A 17,957-nucleotide genomic window follows, 5' to 3' on the forward strand; every position below is an offset into this window, starting at 1 on the left:
TTCTTCCTCTTCTGAAATTCCAGAGTTTTTGTCTGATTTTCAGGATGTATTCGATGAGCCCAAGTCCAGCTTCCTTCCACCGTGGCGCACAGGGACTGCGATTGTGCGATTGACTTGATTCCAGGCTGTAAGTTTCCTAAGGGTCGACTTTTCAACCTGTCTGTGCCTGAACATACCGCCATGCGGAGCTATATTAAGGAGTCTTTGGAGAAAGGGCATATTCAGCCATCTTCTTCACCGTTGGGAGCGGGATTCTTTTTTGTTGCTAAAAAAGATGGCTCCTTGAGACCCTGTATTGATTATCGCCTCTTGAATAAGATCACGGTCAAGTTTCAATACCCTTTACCTTTGCTTACCGATGTATTTGCTAGGATTAAGGGAGCTAGTTGGTTTACGAAGATTGACCTTCGGGGGGCATATAATCTTGTTCGTATTAAGCAGGGTGATGAATGGAAAACTGCGTTTAACATGCCCGAAGGCCATTTTGAATACCTTGTGATGCCATTTGGGCTCACTAATGCTCCATCTGTTTTTCAGTCCTTCATGCATGATATCTTCCGGACTTATATTGATAAGTTCTTGATTGTATATTTGGATGCTATTTTGATTTTTTCCGATGATTGGGAGTCTCATGTGGAACAGGTCAGGATGGTATTTCAGATGCTTCGTGACAATGCCCTGTTTGTGAAAGGGTCTAAGTGTCTCTTTGGGGTGCAGAAGGTTTCTTTTTTGGGCTTCATTTTTTCTCCCTCGTCTATAGAGATGGATCCGGTTAAGGTTCAGGCCATTCATGCTTGGATTCAGCCCACATCCGTGAAGAGCCTTCAGAAATTTTGGGGTTTTGCAAATTTTTATCGCCGTTTCATTGCTAATTTTTCCAGCGTGGTTAAACCCTTAACCGATTTGACGACGAAGAAAGGCGGTTTTCACAAAATAAGCCGGATCCGATGCTGCGGCGCAACAGCTGAACCAGCATGCGGCGAAAAACCTGATGTGTGAAAGTAGCCTAAGCTGGACTCATCAGAGAGCAGGTCGAGTGTTGTGAATTCTGCTTTTGGGCTCCCTCCGGTGGTTGTAGGTGGTAATGCAGTTGTCCCTGGGCTGCAGTCCTGGTCAGGTGTATCTGCTGATTGCAATTCTGACTGGGGTATTTAGGTTTGCAGGATTCATTAGTCCTTTCCAGTTGTCAATGGTTATTGGGAGGTGTTGGACCTCTGTCTGGTTTCTCCTGCATAGCTGCCAATTCAGTAAAGATAAGTGTCTGTTTTTTTTTCTATGGCACACAAGCTGTGTGCTGGATTTTTTATTGTATTTCTGCTGTGTGTGTAGGATTCTCTGGAGTTGCAGATATATGTTCCACATCTTTAGTTAGATGGAGGAATTTTTTGTATAATCTGCTGTGGATATTTTTGGAAGGGTTTTAATACTGACCGCACAGTATTCTGTCCTATCCTTTCCTATTTTAGCTAGAGTGGCCTCTTTTGCTAAATCCTGTTTTCTGCCTGTGTGTCTTTCTTCTCCTACTCACAGTCAATATTCGTGGGGGGCTGCCTATCCTTTGGGGTTCTGCTCTGAGGCAAGGTAGTATTCCTATTTCCATCTATAGGGGTATTTAGTCCTCCGGCTGTGACGAGGTGTCTAGGGTTTGTTAGGCACACCCCACGGCTACTTCTAGTTGCGGTGTTAGATCAGGATTTGCGGTCAGTATAGTTACCACCTACACCAGTGAAAGTTATTCATGCGGCTCCAAGGTCACCGGATCATAACAGTCGAGACCTGCGACAACAGTGGCTATAATGGAAACCTATGGACGCAGGATGCGTCGTTGACTGTGAAAAGCAGGAATCCAGGTGGATTAAGATTTCAGTGCTGTGTTAATTATTGTATTGTTAACGTTGTTACTTATGACTTTTGTGTTTGAAACTGTTAAACTGTAAAGCGCTGCGGAATATGTTGGCGCTATATAAATAAAGATTATTAATATTATGTGACATACAGTCCTGATTCCAAGGCTGATGCTCACAGCGTGGGTCTCCGGGCACTGATAATAAATTGGATCTTTGTTTGGATCCTATGCAGTACGGATGTTTTTTTTATTGTGTGTGTTTTTTGGCAGAAGTTCCATTTTCCATTTCAATTATGTTACAGAACTATAGAACGCCAAACACTAGTGTGACCGCCGCCTTACCGGTGATCCCAGCAATGGGCAGTAGAATGAAGAGCTAAACCCACATGCCAGAGAAAACAGGCAGCAGTTGCCCATAGCAACAACCACCCCTCTCAGAGGTAGTCTGGTTGCTAGAAACAATTGCCTCCTGCTTTTCTATATCAGGGAATACAAAGCTCCAGTATAACACTGCCCCAGTATAAGCCTGTCCCAGTATGGCTCCTTTCTAACGCTATGGGAGCCACAGCCGTCCCCAGTAGCAGGCGGACTGTGCAAACAGCCATCTTTCCAGCTGACCCCTACTCGTTACTTCTCAGTATAAGCGCTGCCGGCGCCTGCGCAATGAACGGCAACTGACAGTCCCTACTCTCCACAGGCGCCCAAAGAGTGACGTATTAATGAGCGCGACTCCATCCCGGAAGTGCGCCCTCCCTTGTGGAGATGATCTGATGAACCCGACTTCATTCCGGCAGCAGCTTGTGTTCTTGTCGGACGCCGGCGACAGACCCTGGCCAGGTGAGGGGATTGTGTCTGTGAATGTCATGTCCTCAGTGTGGCAGCCAGGTCTGCCGGCCGTATACCTGTATGGAGGAACATCGCCATGAACATAGCTGCCAGGGGTGGCTTGGTAATGTTCATGTGCACAGATCGGTGTGCTGGTCACTGCACAAGAGGCGAGAAGACCCTGCACAGGGATACTGAATGTGTAGTGAGGGAGGACACTGTGGCTGCTGTACAGGAGGGGAGAGAAGACCCTGCACAGGGATACTGAATGTGTAGTGAGGGAGGACACTATGGCTGCTGTACAGGAGGGGAGAGAAGACCCTGCACAGGGATACTGTATGTGTAGTGAGGGAGGACACTGTGGCTGCTGTACAGGAGGGGAGAGGAGACCCTGCACAGGGATACTGTATGTGTAGTGAGGGAGGACACTGTGGCTGCTGTACAGGAGGGGAGAGAAGACCCTGCACAGGGATACTGTATGTGTAGTGAGGGAGGACACTGTGGCTGCTGTACAGGAGGGGAGAGGAGACCCTGCACAGGGATACTGTATGTGTAGTGAGGGAGGACACTGTGGCTGCTGTACAGGAGGGGAGAGGAGACCCTGCACAGGGATACTGTATGTGTAGTGAGGGAGGACACTGTGGCTGCTGTACAGGAGGGGAGAGAAGACCCTGCACAGGGATACTGCATGTGTAGGGAGGGAGGACATTATGGCTGCTGTACAGGAGGGTAGAGTAAGACCCTGCACAGGGATACGTTATGTGTAGGGAGGGAGGACACTATGGCTGCTGTACAGGAGGAGAGAGTAAGACCCTGCACAGGGATACTGCATGTGTAGGGAGGGAGGACACTATGGCTGCTGTACAGGAGGGGAGAGGAGACCCTGCACAGGGATACTGTATGTGTAGTGAGGGAGGACACTGTGGCTGCTGTACAGGAGGGGAGAGGAGACCCTGCACAGGGATACTGTATGTGTAGTGAGGGAGGACACTGTGGCTGCTGTACAGGAGGGGAGAGAAGACCCTGCACAGGGATACTGCATGTGTAGGGAGGGAGGACATTATGGCTGCTGTACAGGAGGGTAGAGTAAGACCCTGCACAGGGATACGTTATGTGTAGGGAGGGAGGACACTATGGCTGCTGTACAGGAGGGTAGAGTAAGACCCTGCACAGGGATACTGCATGTGTAGGGAGGGAGGACACTATGGCTGCTGTACAGGAGGGGAGAGGAGACCCTGCACAGGGATACTGCATGTGTAGGGAGGGAGGACACTATGGCTGCTGTACAGGAGGGGAGAGGAGACCCTGCACAGGGATACTGCATGTGTAGGGAGGGAGGACACTATGGCTGCTGTACAGGAGGGGAGAGTAAGACCCTGCACTGGGATACTGTATGTGTAGTGAGGGAGGACACTGTGGCTGCTGTACAGGAGGAGAGAGTAAGACCCTGCACAGGGATACTGTATGTGTAGGGAGGGAGAACACTATGGCTGCTGTACAGGAGGGGAGAGTAAGACCCTGCACAGGGATACTGCATGTGTAGGGAGGGAGGACACTATGGCTGCTGTACAGGAGGGGAGAGAAGACCCTGCACAGGGATGCTGTATGTGTAGTGAGGGAGGACACTATGGCTGCTGTACAGGAGGGTAGAGTAAGACCCTGCACAGGGATACGGTATGTGTAGGGAGGGAGGACACTATGGCTGCTGTACAGGAGGGTAGAGTAAGACCCTGCACAGGGATGCTGTATGTGGAGTGAGGGAGGACACTATGGCTGCTGTACAGGAGGGTAGAGTAAGGTCCTGCACAGGGATACTGTATATGTAGTGAGGGAGGACACTATGGCTGCTGTACAGGAGGGGAGAGAAGAGCCTGCACAGGGATACTGTATGTGTAGTGAGGGAGGACACTATGGCTGCTGTACAGGAGGGGAGAGGAGACCCTGCACAGGGATACTGCATGTGTAGGGAGGGAGGACATTATGGCTGCTGTACAGGAGGTTAGAGAAGACCCTGCACTGGGATACTGTATGTGTAGTGAGGGAGGACACTATGGCTGCTGTACAGGAGGAGAGAGTAAGACCCTGCACAGGGATACTGCATGTGTAGGGAGGGAGGACACTATGGCTGCTGTACAGGAAGGGAGAGAAGACCCTGCACAGGGATGCTGTATGTGTAGTGAGGGAGGACACTATAGCTGCTGTACAGGAGGGGAGAGAAGACCCTGCACAGGGATGCTGTATGTGGAGTGAGGGAGGACACTATGGCTGCTGTACAGGAGGAGAGAGTAAGACCCTGCACAGGGATACTGTAGGTATAGTGAGGGAGGACACTGTGGCTGCTGTACAGGAGGAGAGAGTAAGACCGTTCACAGGGATGCTGTATGTGTAGTGAGGGAGGACACTGTGGCTGCTGTACAGGAGGAGAGAGTAAGACCGTTCACAGGGATACTGTATGTGTAGTGAGGGAGGACGCTATGGCTGCTGTACAGGAGGGGAGAGAAGACCCTGCACAGGGATAGTGTATGTGTAGGGAGGGAGGACACTATGGCTGCTGTACAGGAGGGGAGAGTAAGACCCTGCACAGGGATACTGTATGTGTTGTGAGGAACTACTGTGCCCAATTTATTATATATTGTTGAAGTCGGTCAATTTTGTACCAACCCTGACTCCACAGCCCTGGTTGTCACTGTACAGGAGGAGAGAGGAGGCCCTGCCCCGGGATACTGCACGTGCTGTGAGGGTTGCCAGAAGGTAGCAGTGTTTTAGAGTCCATCTGGCTCTGTCTCATCACAAAGTCTTCCTTCAGGTAAATCTATATATATAATTGCCTAAGGGTTTGTCCGTCCGTCTTTCTTTCTGTCTGTCTGTCCTGGAAATCCCCCGTCTCTGATTGGTTGAGGCCGCTAGGCCTCGACCAATCAGCGACGGGCACAGCGACGATGATGTCATAAAGGACGTAGAAATCCCACGTTTCTGATTCAGCGACGGGCACAGTATCGACGTAGATGTCATAATGGTTGCCATGGCGACGATGATGTCATAAAGGTTGCCTCGACCAATCAGCGACGGGCACAGTCTGCCGCGAATTCTGGAATCATCACTGTCCATATACTACGGGGACATGCATATTCTAGAATACCCGATGCGTTAGAATCGGGCCACAATCTAGTTTACAATATACAGCTGTATATATGGAATGTGCCCATTCCTCTATATTCTTCACATATTCTATGTATATTCCCCTATATCAAGCACAGGGAATACAATATACAGCTGTGTATATGAGGATGGAGGAGCAAGGAATTTAGCATATAGATGTGGCATGAATAATAAAAAAAACACTGAGTCACTATGTCACTCCACATGAGGAGACAGATTGCCCAGAGAAGAACACACTGACAATATATGCAGAAAATGATATACAATCTTTATTGAAGAACAATTATCACAAAAATACAAAACGAAAACTATGCCTCGAATGTGAGGGACACCTGTGGATAGGGATCCTATTAAACATGTTTTAAAATATATATAAGCAGTCAGTGCATCTCAATAAAAATTAATCATTGAAAATTGAAGGGCTGAACATGTACAGAAGAGATTGCACAAATATTAGATAGCAATATCTTCCCAAGAAAAAATAAAAATTAATCCATAAGGATTATTCAAAAAAGCACCTGTGCATAAAAATGGAGTTCATATAAGCTATTAATATTCTCATTGAAGTACATATAGGTAGAACCATAATTAAAAAGTATGTGATCAAAGGGCTATATCATAATCCAAAATGCATAATTAATACATTGATCAATTTAGGATGGATCTATTTCATAGTAGGACTCCGAGCTAAGAATTATTGAAGAATAACAAATTAATACTGCCTGTACCACGTGCCAAGCCAGAGAGGCAAAGGGAGATTAGGGAGATAAATAAATGGCTCAGGGATTGGTGTAGGTAGGAGGGCTTTGGGTTTCTGGAGAACTGGGCCGACTTCTCAGTTGGCTACAGGTTCTACGCTAGGGACGGGCTGCACCTCAATGGGGAAGGTGCAGCTGTGCTGGGGGAGAAAATGGCTAGACGGTTGGAGGAGTGTTTAAACTAGGGATTGGGGGGAGGGTATTCATTTTATAGGAGGGGAAGATAGTGCAGATAGAGACCTGGGCACAAATAAAGACATTAAGGGTGGGGGTGGCATGGGGGGGGGGGGGTTAGAACAGTTAATTTAAGAAAGAATAAAGGAGAACAGAGAGATACATAAAGTGCATGTATACTAATGCCAGGAGCCTTGCCAACAAAATGGGCGAATTAGAATTAATGTTGTTGGAGCATAGTTATGACATGGTGGGGCTATCTGAGACTTGGCTGGATGAGAGCCATGACTGGGCTGTTAACTTGCAGGGTTATAGTCTGTTCAGAAATGACCGAACGGATAAGCGAGGGGGTGGGGTGTGTCTATATGTAAAATCATCCTTAAAACCCATCCTGCGTGATAATATAGTGTGTCTAATGAAAATGTAGAGTCACTGTGGGTGGAAATAAAGGGGGGGAATAATAAATTACTGATAGGGGTTTGTAATAAGTCTCCATAAATAATAGAAGCAATAGAGAATATCCTCGTAAAGCAAATAGATGAAGCTGCGACTCAAGGAGAAGTCATTATTATGGGGGACTTCAACTACCCTGAAATAGATTGGGGAACAGAAACCTGCAGTTCCAGCAAAAGTAATCGGTTTTTGACAACTATGAGAGACAATTGCCTTTCACAACTGGTTCAGGACCCAACAAGAAGGGGGGCACTGCTAGACCTAATATTAACCAACAGGCCAGACCGCATATCAAATATAAGGGTTGGGGGTCACTTGGGAAATAGCGATCACAAAATAATAAGTTTTCATGTATCCTTTAATAAAATGTGTAGTAGAGGGGTTACACGGACACTAAACTTCAGGAGGGCAAATTTCCAACGGATGAGAGGATCTTGGTGCAATAATAATAGTATAATCTTTTTATAATCTTTATTTTTATATAGCGCTAACATATTCCGCAGCGCTTTACAGTTCGCACACATTATCATCACGGTCCCCGAAGGGGCTCACAATCTAAATTCCTTATCAGTATGTCTTTGGAGTGTGGGAGGAAACCAGAGTACCTGGAGGAAACCCAAGCAAGCATGGAGAGAACATAAAAAACAACTTGCAGATGTTGTACTTGGTAGGATTTGAACCCGTGCTGCCCTGGGACGATATTCTAAGGCATTAAAGTACACAAAGAAAATGGGAGACGTTTATTAGCATCCTGGATAGGACCTGTGCACAGTATATACCGTATGGGAATAAACATACTAGAAATAGGAGGAAACCAATATGGCTAAATAGAGCTGTAAGGGGCGCAATAAGTGACAAAAAGAAAGCATTTAGAGAATTAAAGGAAGTAGGTAGTGATGAGTCATTAAATAAATACAGAAAATTAAATAAATTCAGTAAAAAGCAAATCAAGGCAGCAAAGATTGAGACAGAGAGACTCATTGCCAGAGAGAGTAAAAATAATTCCAAAATATTCAACTACATAAATAGTAAGAAACTAAAAAATGAGTGTTGGCCCCCTTAACCCCTTCCCGACCTTTGACGCATACGCTGCGTCATGAAAGTCTGTGCCATTCCGACCCATGAAGCAGCGTATGCGTCATGGCGGAATCGCGTTCCTGCAGGCCGGGTGAAAGGATTAACTGTAATTTCACCCGGCGTGCAGGGACAGGAGGAGTTGTACTTTAGCCCAGGGGGGGTGGCTTCACCCCCCCCGTGGCTACAATCGCTCTGATTGGCAGATTCACTTTCAACAGCCAATCAGAGCGATTTGTAATATTTCACCTAAAACACTGGTGAAATATTACAATCCAGCCATGGCCGATGCTGCAATATCATCGGCCATGGCTGGAAACACTAATGTGCCCCCACCCCACCGATCGCCCCCCAGCCCCCCGATCTGTGGTCCGCTCCCCTCCGTCCTGTGCTCCGCTCCCCCGTCCTCCTGTCCGCTCCCAACGTGCTCCAATCCCACCCCCGTGCTCCAATCCCACCCCCCGCACTGCGATCCACCCCCCCCGCACTGCGATCCACCCCCCCCCGCACTGCGATCCACCCCTCCCCGCACTGCGATCCACCCCCCCCCCCCGCACTGCGATCCACCCCCCCATGCTCCGATCCCGCCCCCCCCCCCGTGCTCCGACGCCCCCCCCCCCGTGCCCTGATCTCACCCCCCCCCCCTTATACTTACCTAGCCTCCCGGGGTACGTCCGTCTTCTTTCCTGGGCGCCGCCATCTTGCAAAATGGCGGGCGCATGCGCAGTGCGCCCGCCGAATCTGCCGGCCGGCAGATTCGTTCCAGAGTGAATTTTGATCACTGTGATAAAACCTCACAGTGATCAAAATAAAAAAAAAAAAACAGTAAATGACCCCCCCCCCCCCTTTGTCACCCCCATAGGTAGGGACAATAATAAAATAAAGATTTTTTTTTTTCCCCCACTAAGATTGGAGGTAGGGTTGGGGTTAGGGTTAGGAATGTGCACACGTATTCTGGTCCTCTGCGGATTTTTCCGCAGCGGATTTCATACATCCGCAGTGCTAAACCGCTGTGGATTTATCGCGGATTTACCGCGGTTTTTCTGCGCATTTCACTGCGGTTTTACAACTGCGATTTTCTATTGGAGCAGTTGTAAAACCGCTGCGGAATCCGCAGAAAGAAGTGACATGCTGCGGAATGTAAACCCCTGCGTTTCCGTGCAGTTTTTCTGCAGCATGTGTACAGCGATTTTTGTTTCCCATAGGTTTACATTGAACTGTAAACTCATGGGAAACTGCTGCGGATCCGCAGTGTTTTCCGCAGCGTGTGCACATACCTTTAGAATTAGGCTATGTGCACACGGTGCGGATTTGGCTGCGGATCCGCAGCGGATTGGCCGCTGCGGATCCGCAGCAGAGTTCCATCAGGTTTACAGTACCATGTAAACATATGGAAAACCAAATCCGCTGTGCCCATGGTGTGGAAAATACCGTGCGGAAACGCTGCGTTGTATTTTCCGCAGCATGTCAATTCTTTGTGCAGATTCCGCAGCGTTTATCACCTGTTCCTCAATAGGAATCCGCAGGTGAAATCCGCACAAAAAACACTGGCAATCCACGGTAAATCCGCAGGTAAAATGCAGTGCCTTTTACCCGCGGATTTTTCAAAAATGATGCTGAAAAATCTCACACGAATCCGCAACGTGGGCACATAGCCTTAGGGTTGGGTTGGAATTAGGGTTGGGGTTAGGGTTGTGATTAGGGTTACGGCTACAGTTGGGATAAGGGTTAGGGGTGTGTTGGGGTTAGTGTTGGAGGTAGAATTGAGGGGTTTCCACTGTTTAGGCACATCAGGGGGTCTCCAAACGCAACATGGCGCCACCATTGATTCCAGCCAATCTTGTATTCAAAAAGTCAAATGGTGCTCCCTCACTTCAAGCCCCGACGTGTGCCCAAACAGTGGTTTACCCCCACATATGGGGTACCAGCATACTCAGGACAAACTGCGCAACAATTACTGGGGTCCAATTTCTCCTGTTACCCTTGAGAAAATAAAAAATTGCTTGTTAAAACATCATTTTTGAGGAAAGAAAAATGATTTTTTATTTTCACGGCTCTGCGTTGTAAACGTCTGTGAAGCATTTGGAGGTTCAAAGTGCTCACCACATATCTAGATAAGTTCCTTTGGGGGTCTAGTTTACAAAATGGAGTCACTTGTGGGGGGTTTCTACTGTTTAGGCACACCAGGGGCTCTGCAAACGCAACGTGATGTCCGCAGACCATTCCATCAAAGTCTGCATTTCAAAAGTCACTACTTCCCTTCTGAGCCCCGACGTGTGCCCAAACAGTGGTTTACCCCCACACATTGGGTATCGGCATACTCAGGAGAAACTGGACAACAACTTTTGGGGTCAAATTTCTCCTGTTACCCTTGGGAAAATAAAAAATTGTGGGCTAAAAAATCATTTTTGAGAAAAGAAATTTTTTTTTTATTTTCATGGCTCTGCGTTATAAACTTCTGTGAAGCACTTGAGGGTTCAAAGTGCTCACCACATGTCTAGATTAGTTCCTTTGGGGGTCTAGTTTCCAAAATGGGGTCATTTGTGGGGGATCTCCAATGTTTAGGCACACAGGGGCTCTCCAAACGCGACATGGTGTCCGCTAATGATTGGAACTAATTTTCCATTTAAAAAGCCAAATGGCGTGCCTTCCCTTCTGAGCCCTGCTGTGCGCCCAAACAGTGGTTTACCCCCACATATGGGGTATCTGCGTACTCAGAACAAACTGGACAACAAAATTTGTGGTCCAATTTCTCCTATTACCGTTGGCAAAATAGGAAATTCCAGGCTAAAAAATCATTTTTGAGGAAAGAAAAATTATTTTTTATTTTCATGGCTCTGCGTTATAAACTTCTGTCAAGCACCTGGGGGTTTAAAGTGCTCACTAGGTATCTAGATAAGTTCCTTGGGGGGTCCAGTTTCCAAAATGGGGTCACTTGTGGGGGAGCTCCAATGTTTAGGCACACGGTCTCTCCAAACGCAACATGGTGTCCGCTAATGATGGAGATAATTTTTCATTCAAAAAGTCAAATGGCGCTCCTTCCCTCCTGAGCCTTACCATGTGCCCAAACAGTGGTTTACCCCCACATGTGAGGTATCGGTGTACTCAGGAGAAATTGCCCAACAAATTTTAGGATCCATTTTATCCTGTTGCCCATGTGAAAATGAAAAAATTGAGGCTAAAAGAATTTTTTGTGAAAAAAAAGTACTTTTTCATTTTTACGGATCAATTTGTGAAGCACCTGGGGGTTCAAAGTGCTCACTATGCGTCTAGATATGTTCCTTGGGGCGTCTGGTTTCCAAAATGGGGTCACTTGTGGGGGAGCTCCAATTTTTAGGCACACGGGGGCTCTCCAAATGTGACATGGTGTCCGCTAAAGAGTGCAGCCAATTTTTCATTCAAAAAGTCAAATGGCGCTCCTTCCCTTCCAAGCCCTGCTGTGCGCCCAAACAGTGGTTTACCCCCACATATGAGGTATCAGCGTACTCAGGACAAATTGGACAACAACTTTCGTGGTTCAGTTTCTCCTTTTACCATTGGGAAAATAAAAAAATTGTTGCTAAAAGATAATTTTTGTGACTAAAAAGTTAAATGTTCATTTTTTCCTTCCATGTTGCTTCTGCTGCTGTGAAGCACCTGAAGGGTTAATAAACTTCTTGAATGTGGTTTTGAGTACCTTGAGGGGTGCAGTTTTTAGAATGGTGTCACTTTTGGGTATTTTCAGTCATATAGACCCTCAACTGACTTCAAATGTGAGGTGGTCCCTAAAAAAAATGGTTTTGTAAATTTCGTTGTAAAAATGAGAAATCGCTGGTCAAATTTTAACCCTTATAACTTCCTAGCAAAAAAAAACTTTGTTTCCAAAATTGTGCTGATGTAAATTAGACGTGTGGGAAATGTTATTTATTAACTATTTTGTGTCACATAACTCTCTGGTTTAACAGCATAAAAATTCAAAATTTTCAAAATTTTCGCCAAATTTCCGTTTTTATCACAAATAAACACAGAATTTATTGACCTAAATTTACCACTAACATGAAGCCCAATATGTCATGAGAAAACAATCTCAGAATCGCTAGGATCCGTTGAAGCGTTCCCGAGTTATTACCTCATAAAGGGACACTGGTCAGAATTGCAAAAAATAGCAAGGTCTTTAAGGTCAAAATAGGCTGGGTCATGAAGGGGTTAAAAATAGTCATGGTGGATGAGGAGGAGGAAAAAGCCAATATGCTAAATGACTTTTTTTTTCATCACAAGAAATCCCATGGCAGACAGTATGATCAGTGATAACACAAATTCCCCATTAAATGTCAGCTGCTTAATCCAGCAGGAAGTACGGCAGTGTCTAAAAATCACTAAAATTGACAAATCTCCGGGCCCGGATGGGATACACCCCCAAGTACTGCAGGAATTAAGTACAGTCATTGATAGACCATTATTTCTAATTTTTAAAGAGTCCATAATAACAGGGTCTTTACCACAGGACTGGCGTATAGCAAATGTGGTGCCAATATTCAAAAAGGGGACAAAAGCTGAACTCGGAAATTATAGGCCAGTAAACTTAACCTCTACTGTGGGTAAAATCCTGGAGGGCATTCTAAGGGATGATATGCTGGAGTATCTGAAGAGGAATAACCTCATGGCCCAATATCAACATGGGTTTACTAGGGACCGTTCCTGTCAGACTAATCTGATAAGCTTTTATGAAGAGGTAAGTTCCGGACTGGAAAAATAGCAAAACACGGCAGAGGTTCTTACCTGCCTAGGCCTCCAAACAAATGCACTAACAGGATGCAGTGGACCCATGTGGTTAAAACAGAAACACAGGTGCAGCATAACCGATGAGGCAGCCACTCACCAGCTACCAAACTAATGGAGGGGGTGGCTGCTTGGCACAATGCTGCACATAAAAACTTGTATGTGGCGCTGTTCACACAATGAACAGGTGCCTCATCGGTTATGCTGCACCTGTGTTTCTGTTTTAACCACATGGGTCCACTGCATCCTGTTAGTGCATTTGTTTGGAGGCCTAGGCAGGTAAGAACCTCTGCCGTGTTTTGCTGTTTTTTCAAATTTTTGGAGGATCTCTGAATCCTCTTTTTGTGCTTTTGCTGTTTAGAGTTAGGACTCATGAGCGTGGGGACCCTTGTCGCGGGTCATGAGCTTCCATATTTTGGCCAAAATATCAACTAATACCTCACATAAAGAATTTTTTAATGTGTTTTTTGCACTTTTTTCCGGGGTGCAGTTGGGCCCATTTTCTTCTTGTAAACTGTGGTGTCTGTTCACATGGGGTGCATTTTGATAGCGCTGGGCAGGCCCGCCTGATCTAATAGAAGGGTGTCACTACTAGGCCTGCCTGGATGCTGTGCATCTCCATTGTGTGAACAGCGCCACATACAAGTTTTTATGTGCAGCATTGTGCCAAGCAGCCACCCCCTCCATTAGTTTGGTAGCTGGTGAGTGGCTGCCTCATCGGTTATGCTGCATCTGTGTTTCTGTTTTAACCACATGGGTCCACTGCATCCATTTGTTTGGAGGCCTAGGCAGGTAAGACCCTCTGCCGTGTTTTGCTGTTTTTTCAAATTTTTGGAGGATCTCTGAATCCTCTTTTTGTGCTTTTGCTGTTCCAAGTTCCGGACTAGACCAAGGGAACGCTGTGGACGTAGTGTATAAGGACGTTTCAAAAGCTTTTTGATACGGTGAAACACAAAAGGTTGATAAAATGAGAACAATGGGGATGGGGAAAATATGTGTAAGTGGGTTAAGAGCTGGCTCAGGGATAGGAAACAAAGAGTGGTTATTAATGGAGCACACTCGGACTGGGTCAGTATTGGGCCCTCTTCTTTTTAACATGTTTATTAATGAACTTGTAGGGGGCATACAGAGCAGAATTTCAATTTTTGCAGATGACACTAAACTCTGCAGGGTAATCAATACAGAGGAAGACAATTTTGATGGGGTCATCATTCTTTGTTGTCTCAATTGTATACTTTTTTTTTTTAAACAAATATCAAGGTTGACCCACAACTTTGTCAAAGTTTAATTTGGCCCTCTGTGTATTTAGTTTGACATCCCATGCTTAAGGGTTATTCTCATCATGATAAAGGGTTGCAATTGCAAAGAGGTTGTAAAAAAACAACAACTTGGCAGTTTTACTTTTGAATAAAAATTCCATTCATGCTTAAGAACTGATCTGCACTGCAATTGGTGGCTAGTATCTAAAGCTTGGAGTGCAGCGCTTACAAGCTCTTTGCTATAGATGCTATAGCGTGCTAATGTAGGAGTTGTTTTTTTTAATCTAAAACCTCAGTATTCTGGTTAAATTGCCGTGTTGGCACTTTGCGATAAATAAGTGGGTTTTAGATTTCAGTTTGGGCACTTGGTCTCTAAAAGGTTCGCCATCACTGCCCTAGAGACTGTTAAACAAAGGCTTACAGCACTCGCTGTAAGACTAGGGAGATACACTAGAGAAGCTGAGTCCAAGAAGATATATGCCCTGTTCTTCAAAGAACCATCCAAAGTGTACTCCCAACTACAATGAGTACAAGAGTGTAAGCACGATCAGCCAACTCCTCTACATGGATAACATCAAGCTGTATGCGAAAAATGGACGAGACATCAATTCACTGATCCACCTGACAAGGATCTGCAGCAAAGACATCGATATGTCCTTCGGACTGGAGAAGTGCGGCCGATTGGTAATAGAGAGGCAAGGTAGTCAAGATTGATAAAGTGGAATTACCAGCAGTGCACATAGCAGATGTACAGACATGCTACAAGTACCTCGGCATCCCACAGCGATACGGTAACCATGATGAGGAGGCAAGGAAAGCAGTAACATCCAAATACCATCAAAAGGTATATATGCCCTTCCAGTTATCAGATACCCTGCTAGCTTAGTGTTCTGGTCAAAAGAAGAGATGGAAGCTGCAGATATGATGACACGGGAGCTCCTCACAGTGCATGGAGGTCTCCACCCGAAGTCTAGCACCCAAAGATTGTATACCAACAGAAAGGAGGGTGGTCGAGGCTTGATAAGCATCCAAGCCACAATCACGGATGAAACAAAAAGTATCCAGGAATACATCAGAAAAATGGCACCAATTATGAGATGCTGAGAGAAAGCATAAGGCAGCAACAACAGATCTGGAAGGAAGAAGAGGAACATGAAGTGCCATGGCAAGACAAGCCGCTGCATAGGTTGTACCATCAACAGATAATGGAGGTAGCTGACGTAGAGAAATCCTACCAATGGCTGGAGAAAGCGGGACTCCCACGACAGAACAGAGGCACTCATCATAACGTTACAAGAGCAAGCACTAAGCACCAGATCCATAGAGGCAGGAATTTATCACACAAAACAAGACTCAAGGTGCAGACTATGCAAAGAAACCTCAGAAACAGTCCAACACATAGTGGCAGGATGCAAAATGCAAGCAGGAACAGCATATACCGAACGCCACAACCAAGTAGCGGGAATTGTATACAGGAACATCTGTACAGCATATGGGCTAAGTCCGGGTGGAAGACCCCAGAAAAAGTGGTGGAGAATGAAAGGGCTAATATCCTGTGGGACGTCAAGATCCAGACGGATAAGTAGGTGTTGGCTAACCAACCAGACATTGTGATAGCAGACAAGGATCAGAAGACCTCAATGATAATGGATGTGGCAGCACCAAGTGGTAGCAACATCAGAAAGAAGGAATATGAGAAGCTGGAGAAATACCAGGGCCTCAAAGGAGACCTGGAGAAGATGTGGAAGGTGAAGGCAACAGTGATTCTATTGGTAGTTGGAGCAGTGACTCCTAACTTGTGAAAATGGCTACAACAGATCCCAGGAGCAACATCTGAATTCTGTCCACAAAAAACGCTTTGCTGGGAACAACTAAGATCCTGCGCAGAACTCTCAAACTCCCAGGCCTCTGGTACAGGACCCAAGAATGAGAAAGTACAAAAAAGTACCCCCCCAATTCTGAACAGCCAATGGCAGCATTTCTCAGTGTTTCAGGCAGTCAGATTTCCTGAAACACTGATGTCCCAGCCCACGATCAGTGCTTCAGGAGCACTGATCCTAGACTAGTGCCTGGCAATCCAGGCATCGCTGAACCCGCTCTGATTGGCAGCTCCTGGAGTAGCACGTCCACGCTGAACTTTCATCCTACCTCTCATCTAACTTGCTCTTTGACAGTCTACAATCTGGTTTCCGTCCCCATCATTCCACTGAGACTGCCCTGACCCAAATTACGAACTATCTACTTGCAGCCAAAGCTAACAGACAATTCTTTATAGTCCTCCTTCGTAGTGTCCAGAGGCTGGAGGCACTACCAGGAGACAGGCCAGTACACCAGGAGATGTGGAGGGGTCTGTAGGAGGGCAACAACCCAGCAGCAGGACCGCTACCTCAGCCTTTGAGCAGGGAGGAACAGGAAGAGCACTGCCAGAGCCCTGCAAAATGACCTCCAGCAGGCCACAAATGTACATGTCTGCACAAACGGTTAGAAACCGACTCCATGAGGATGGTCTGAGTGCCTGATATCCACAGATGGGGGTTGTTTCCACAGCCCAACACCATGCAGGACGCTTGGCATTTGCTACAGAACACCAGGATTGGCAAATTCGCCACTGGTGCCCTGTGCTCTTCACAGATGAAAGCAGGTTCACATTGAGCACATGTGACAGTCTGTAGACGCCATGGAGAGCGATCTTCTGCCTGCAACATCCTCCAGCATGACCGGTTTGGCAGTGGGTCAGTAATGGTGTGGGGTGGCATTTCTTTGGAGGGCCTCACAGCCCTCCATGTGCTTGCCAGAGGTAGCCTGACTGCCATTAGGTTCCGAGATGAGATCCTCAGACACCTTGTGAAGCCTTATGCTGGTGCGGTTGGCGCTGGGTTCCTCCTAATGCAGGACAATGCCAGACCTCATGTGGCTGGAGTGTGTGAGCAGTTCCTGCAAGATGAATGCCTTGAAGCTATGGACTGGCCCGCCCGTTTCCCAGACCTGAATCCGATTGAACACATCTGGGACATCATGTCTTGCACTATCCACCATGGTCACGTTGCACCACAGACTGTCCAGGAGTTGGTGGATGCTTTAGTCCAGGTCTGGGAGGAGATCCCTCAGGAGACCATCTGCCGCCTCATTAGGAGCATGCCCAGTCATTGTAGGAAGGTTATACAGGCACGTGGAGGCCACACATACTACTGAGCATGATTTCCTTGTCTTGAGGCATTTCTACTGAAGTTGGATCAGCCTGTAACTTCATTTTCCACTTTGATTTTTAGCATCATTCCAACTCCAGACCTCCTTTGGATATTAGTTGGGATTTAGGCTGATCATTTTTAGGTTTTATTGTTCACAACACATTCCACTATGTAATGAATAAAGATTTACAACTGGAATATTTCATTCAGTGATATCTAGGATGTGGGATTTTAGTGTTCCCTTTTTATTTTTTTGAGCAGTGTATATAAACCATTACTTACTACTACAGAATTCCAAAGAAGGATACAAAGTCACTTGTAGTCAGGGCACAAAAAGTTACATCCTGAATGCACTACATGGCACTATTAATATATGCTTTGCAACTAAAGTAATATAGCAAAAATTACCGCACACTCAGACTTGATGTGATGCAAAAAGTATTCAACAAATTTATTTTCATAA

The 17,957-nt window shown here is 46.3% G+C and overlaps 1 protein-coding gene across 2 annotated transcripts in view; it reads left to right on the forward strand.

The window, feature by feature from the left end:
• The first annotated feature begins 2,549 nt into the window (after positions 1-2,549).
• The window catches only part of LOC138667091 (oocyte zinc finger protein XlCOF22-like), a 45,599-nt gene continuing 30,191 nt past the window's right edge, over positions 2,550-17,957 (forward strand). Inside the window, exons 1-2 of one of the 2 annotated variants that reach the window (XM_069755389.1) lie at positions 2,562-2,683; positions 5,366-5,477. The gene's annotated coding sequence lies outside the window, so the exon portion shown is untranslated. Of the gene's footprint in view, positions 2,684-5,365; positions 5,478-17,957 lie in introns of both variants that reach the window. The other variant, XM_069755390.1, reaches the window with a different exon arrangement.

This window comes from Ranitomeya imitator, chromosome 2 (genome assembly GCF_032444005.1).
Source record: "Ranitomeya imitator isolate aRanImi1 chromosome 2, aRanImi1.pri, whole genome shotgun sequence".
Classification (NCBI taxonomy): Eukaryota; Metazoa; Chordata; class Amphibia; order Anura; family Dendrobatidae; genus Ranitomeya; species Ranitomeya imitator.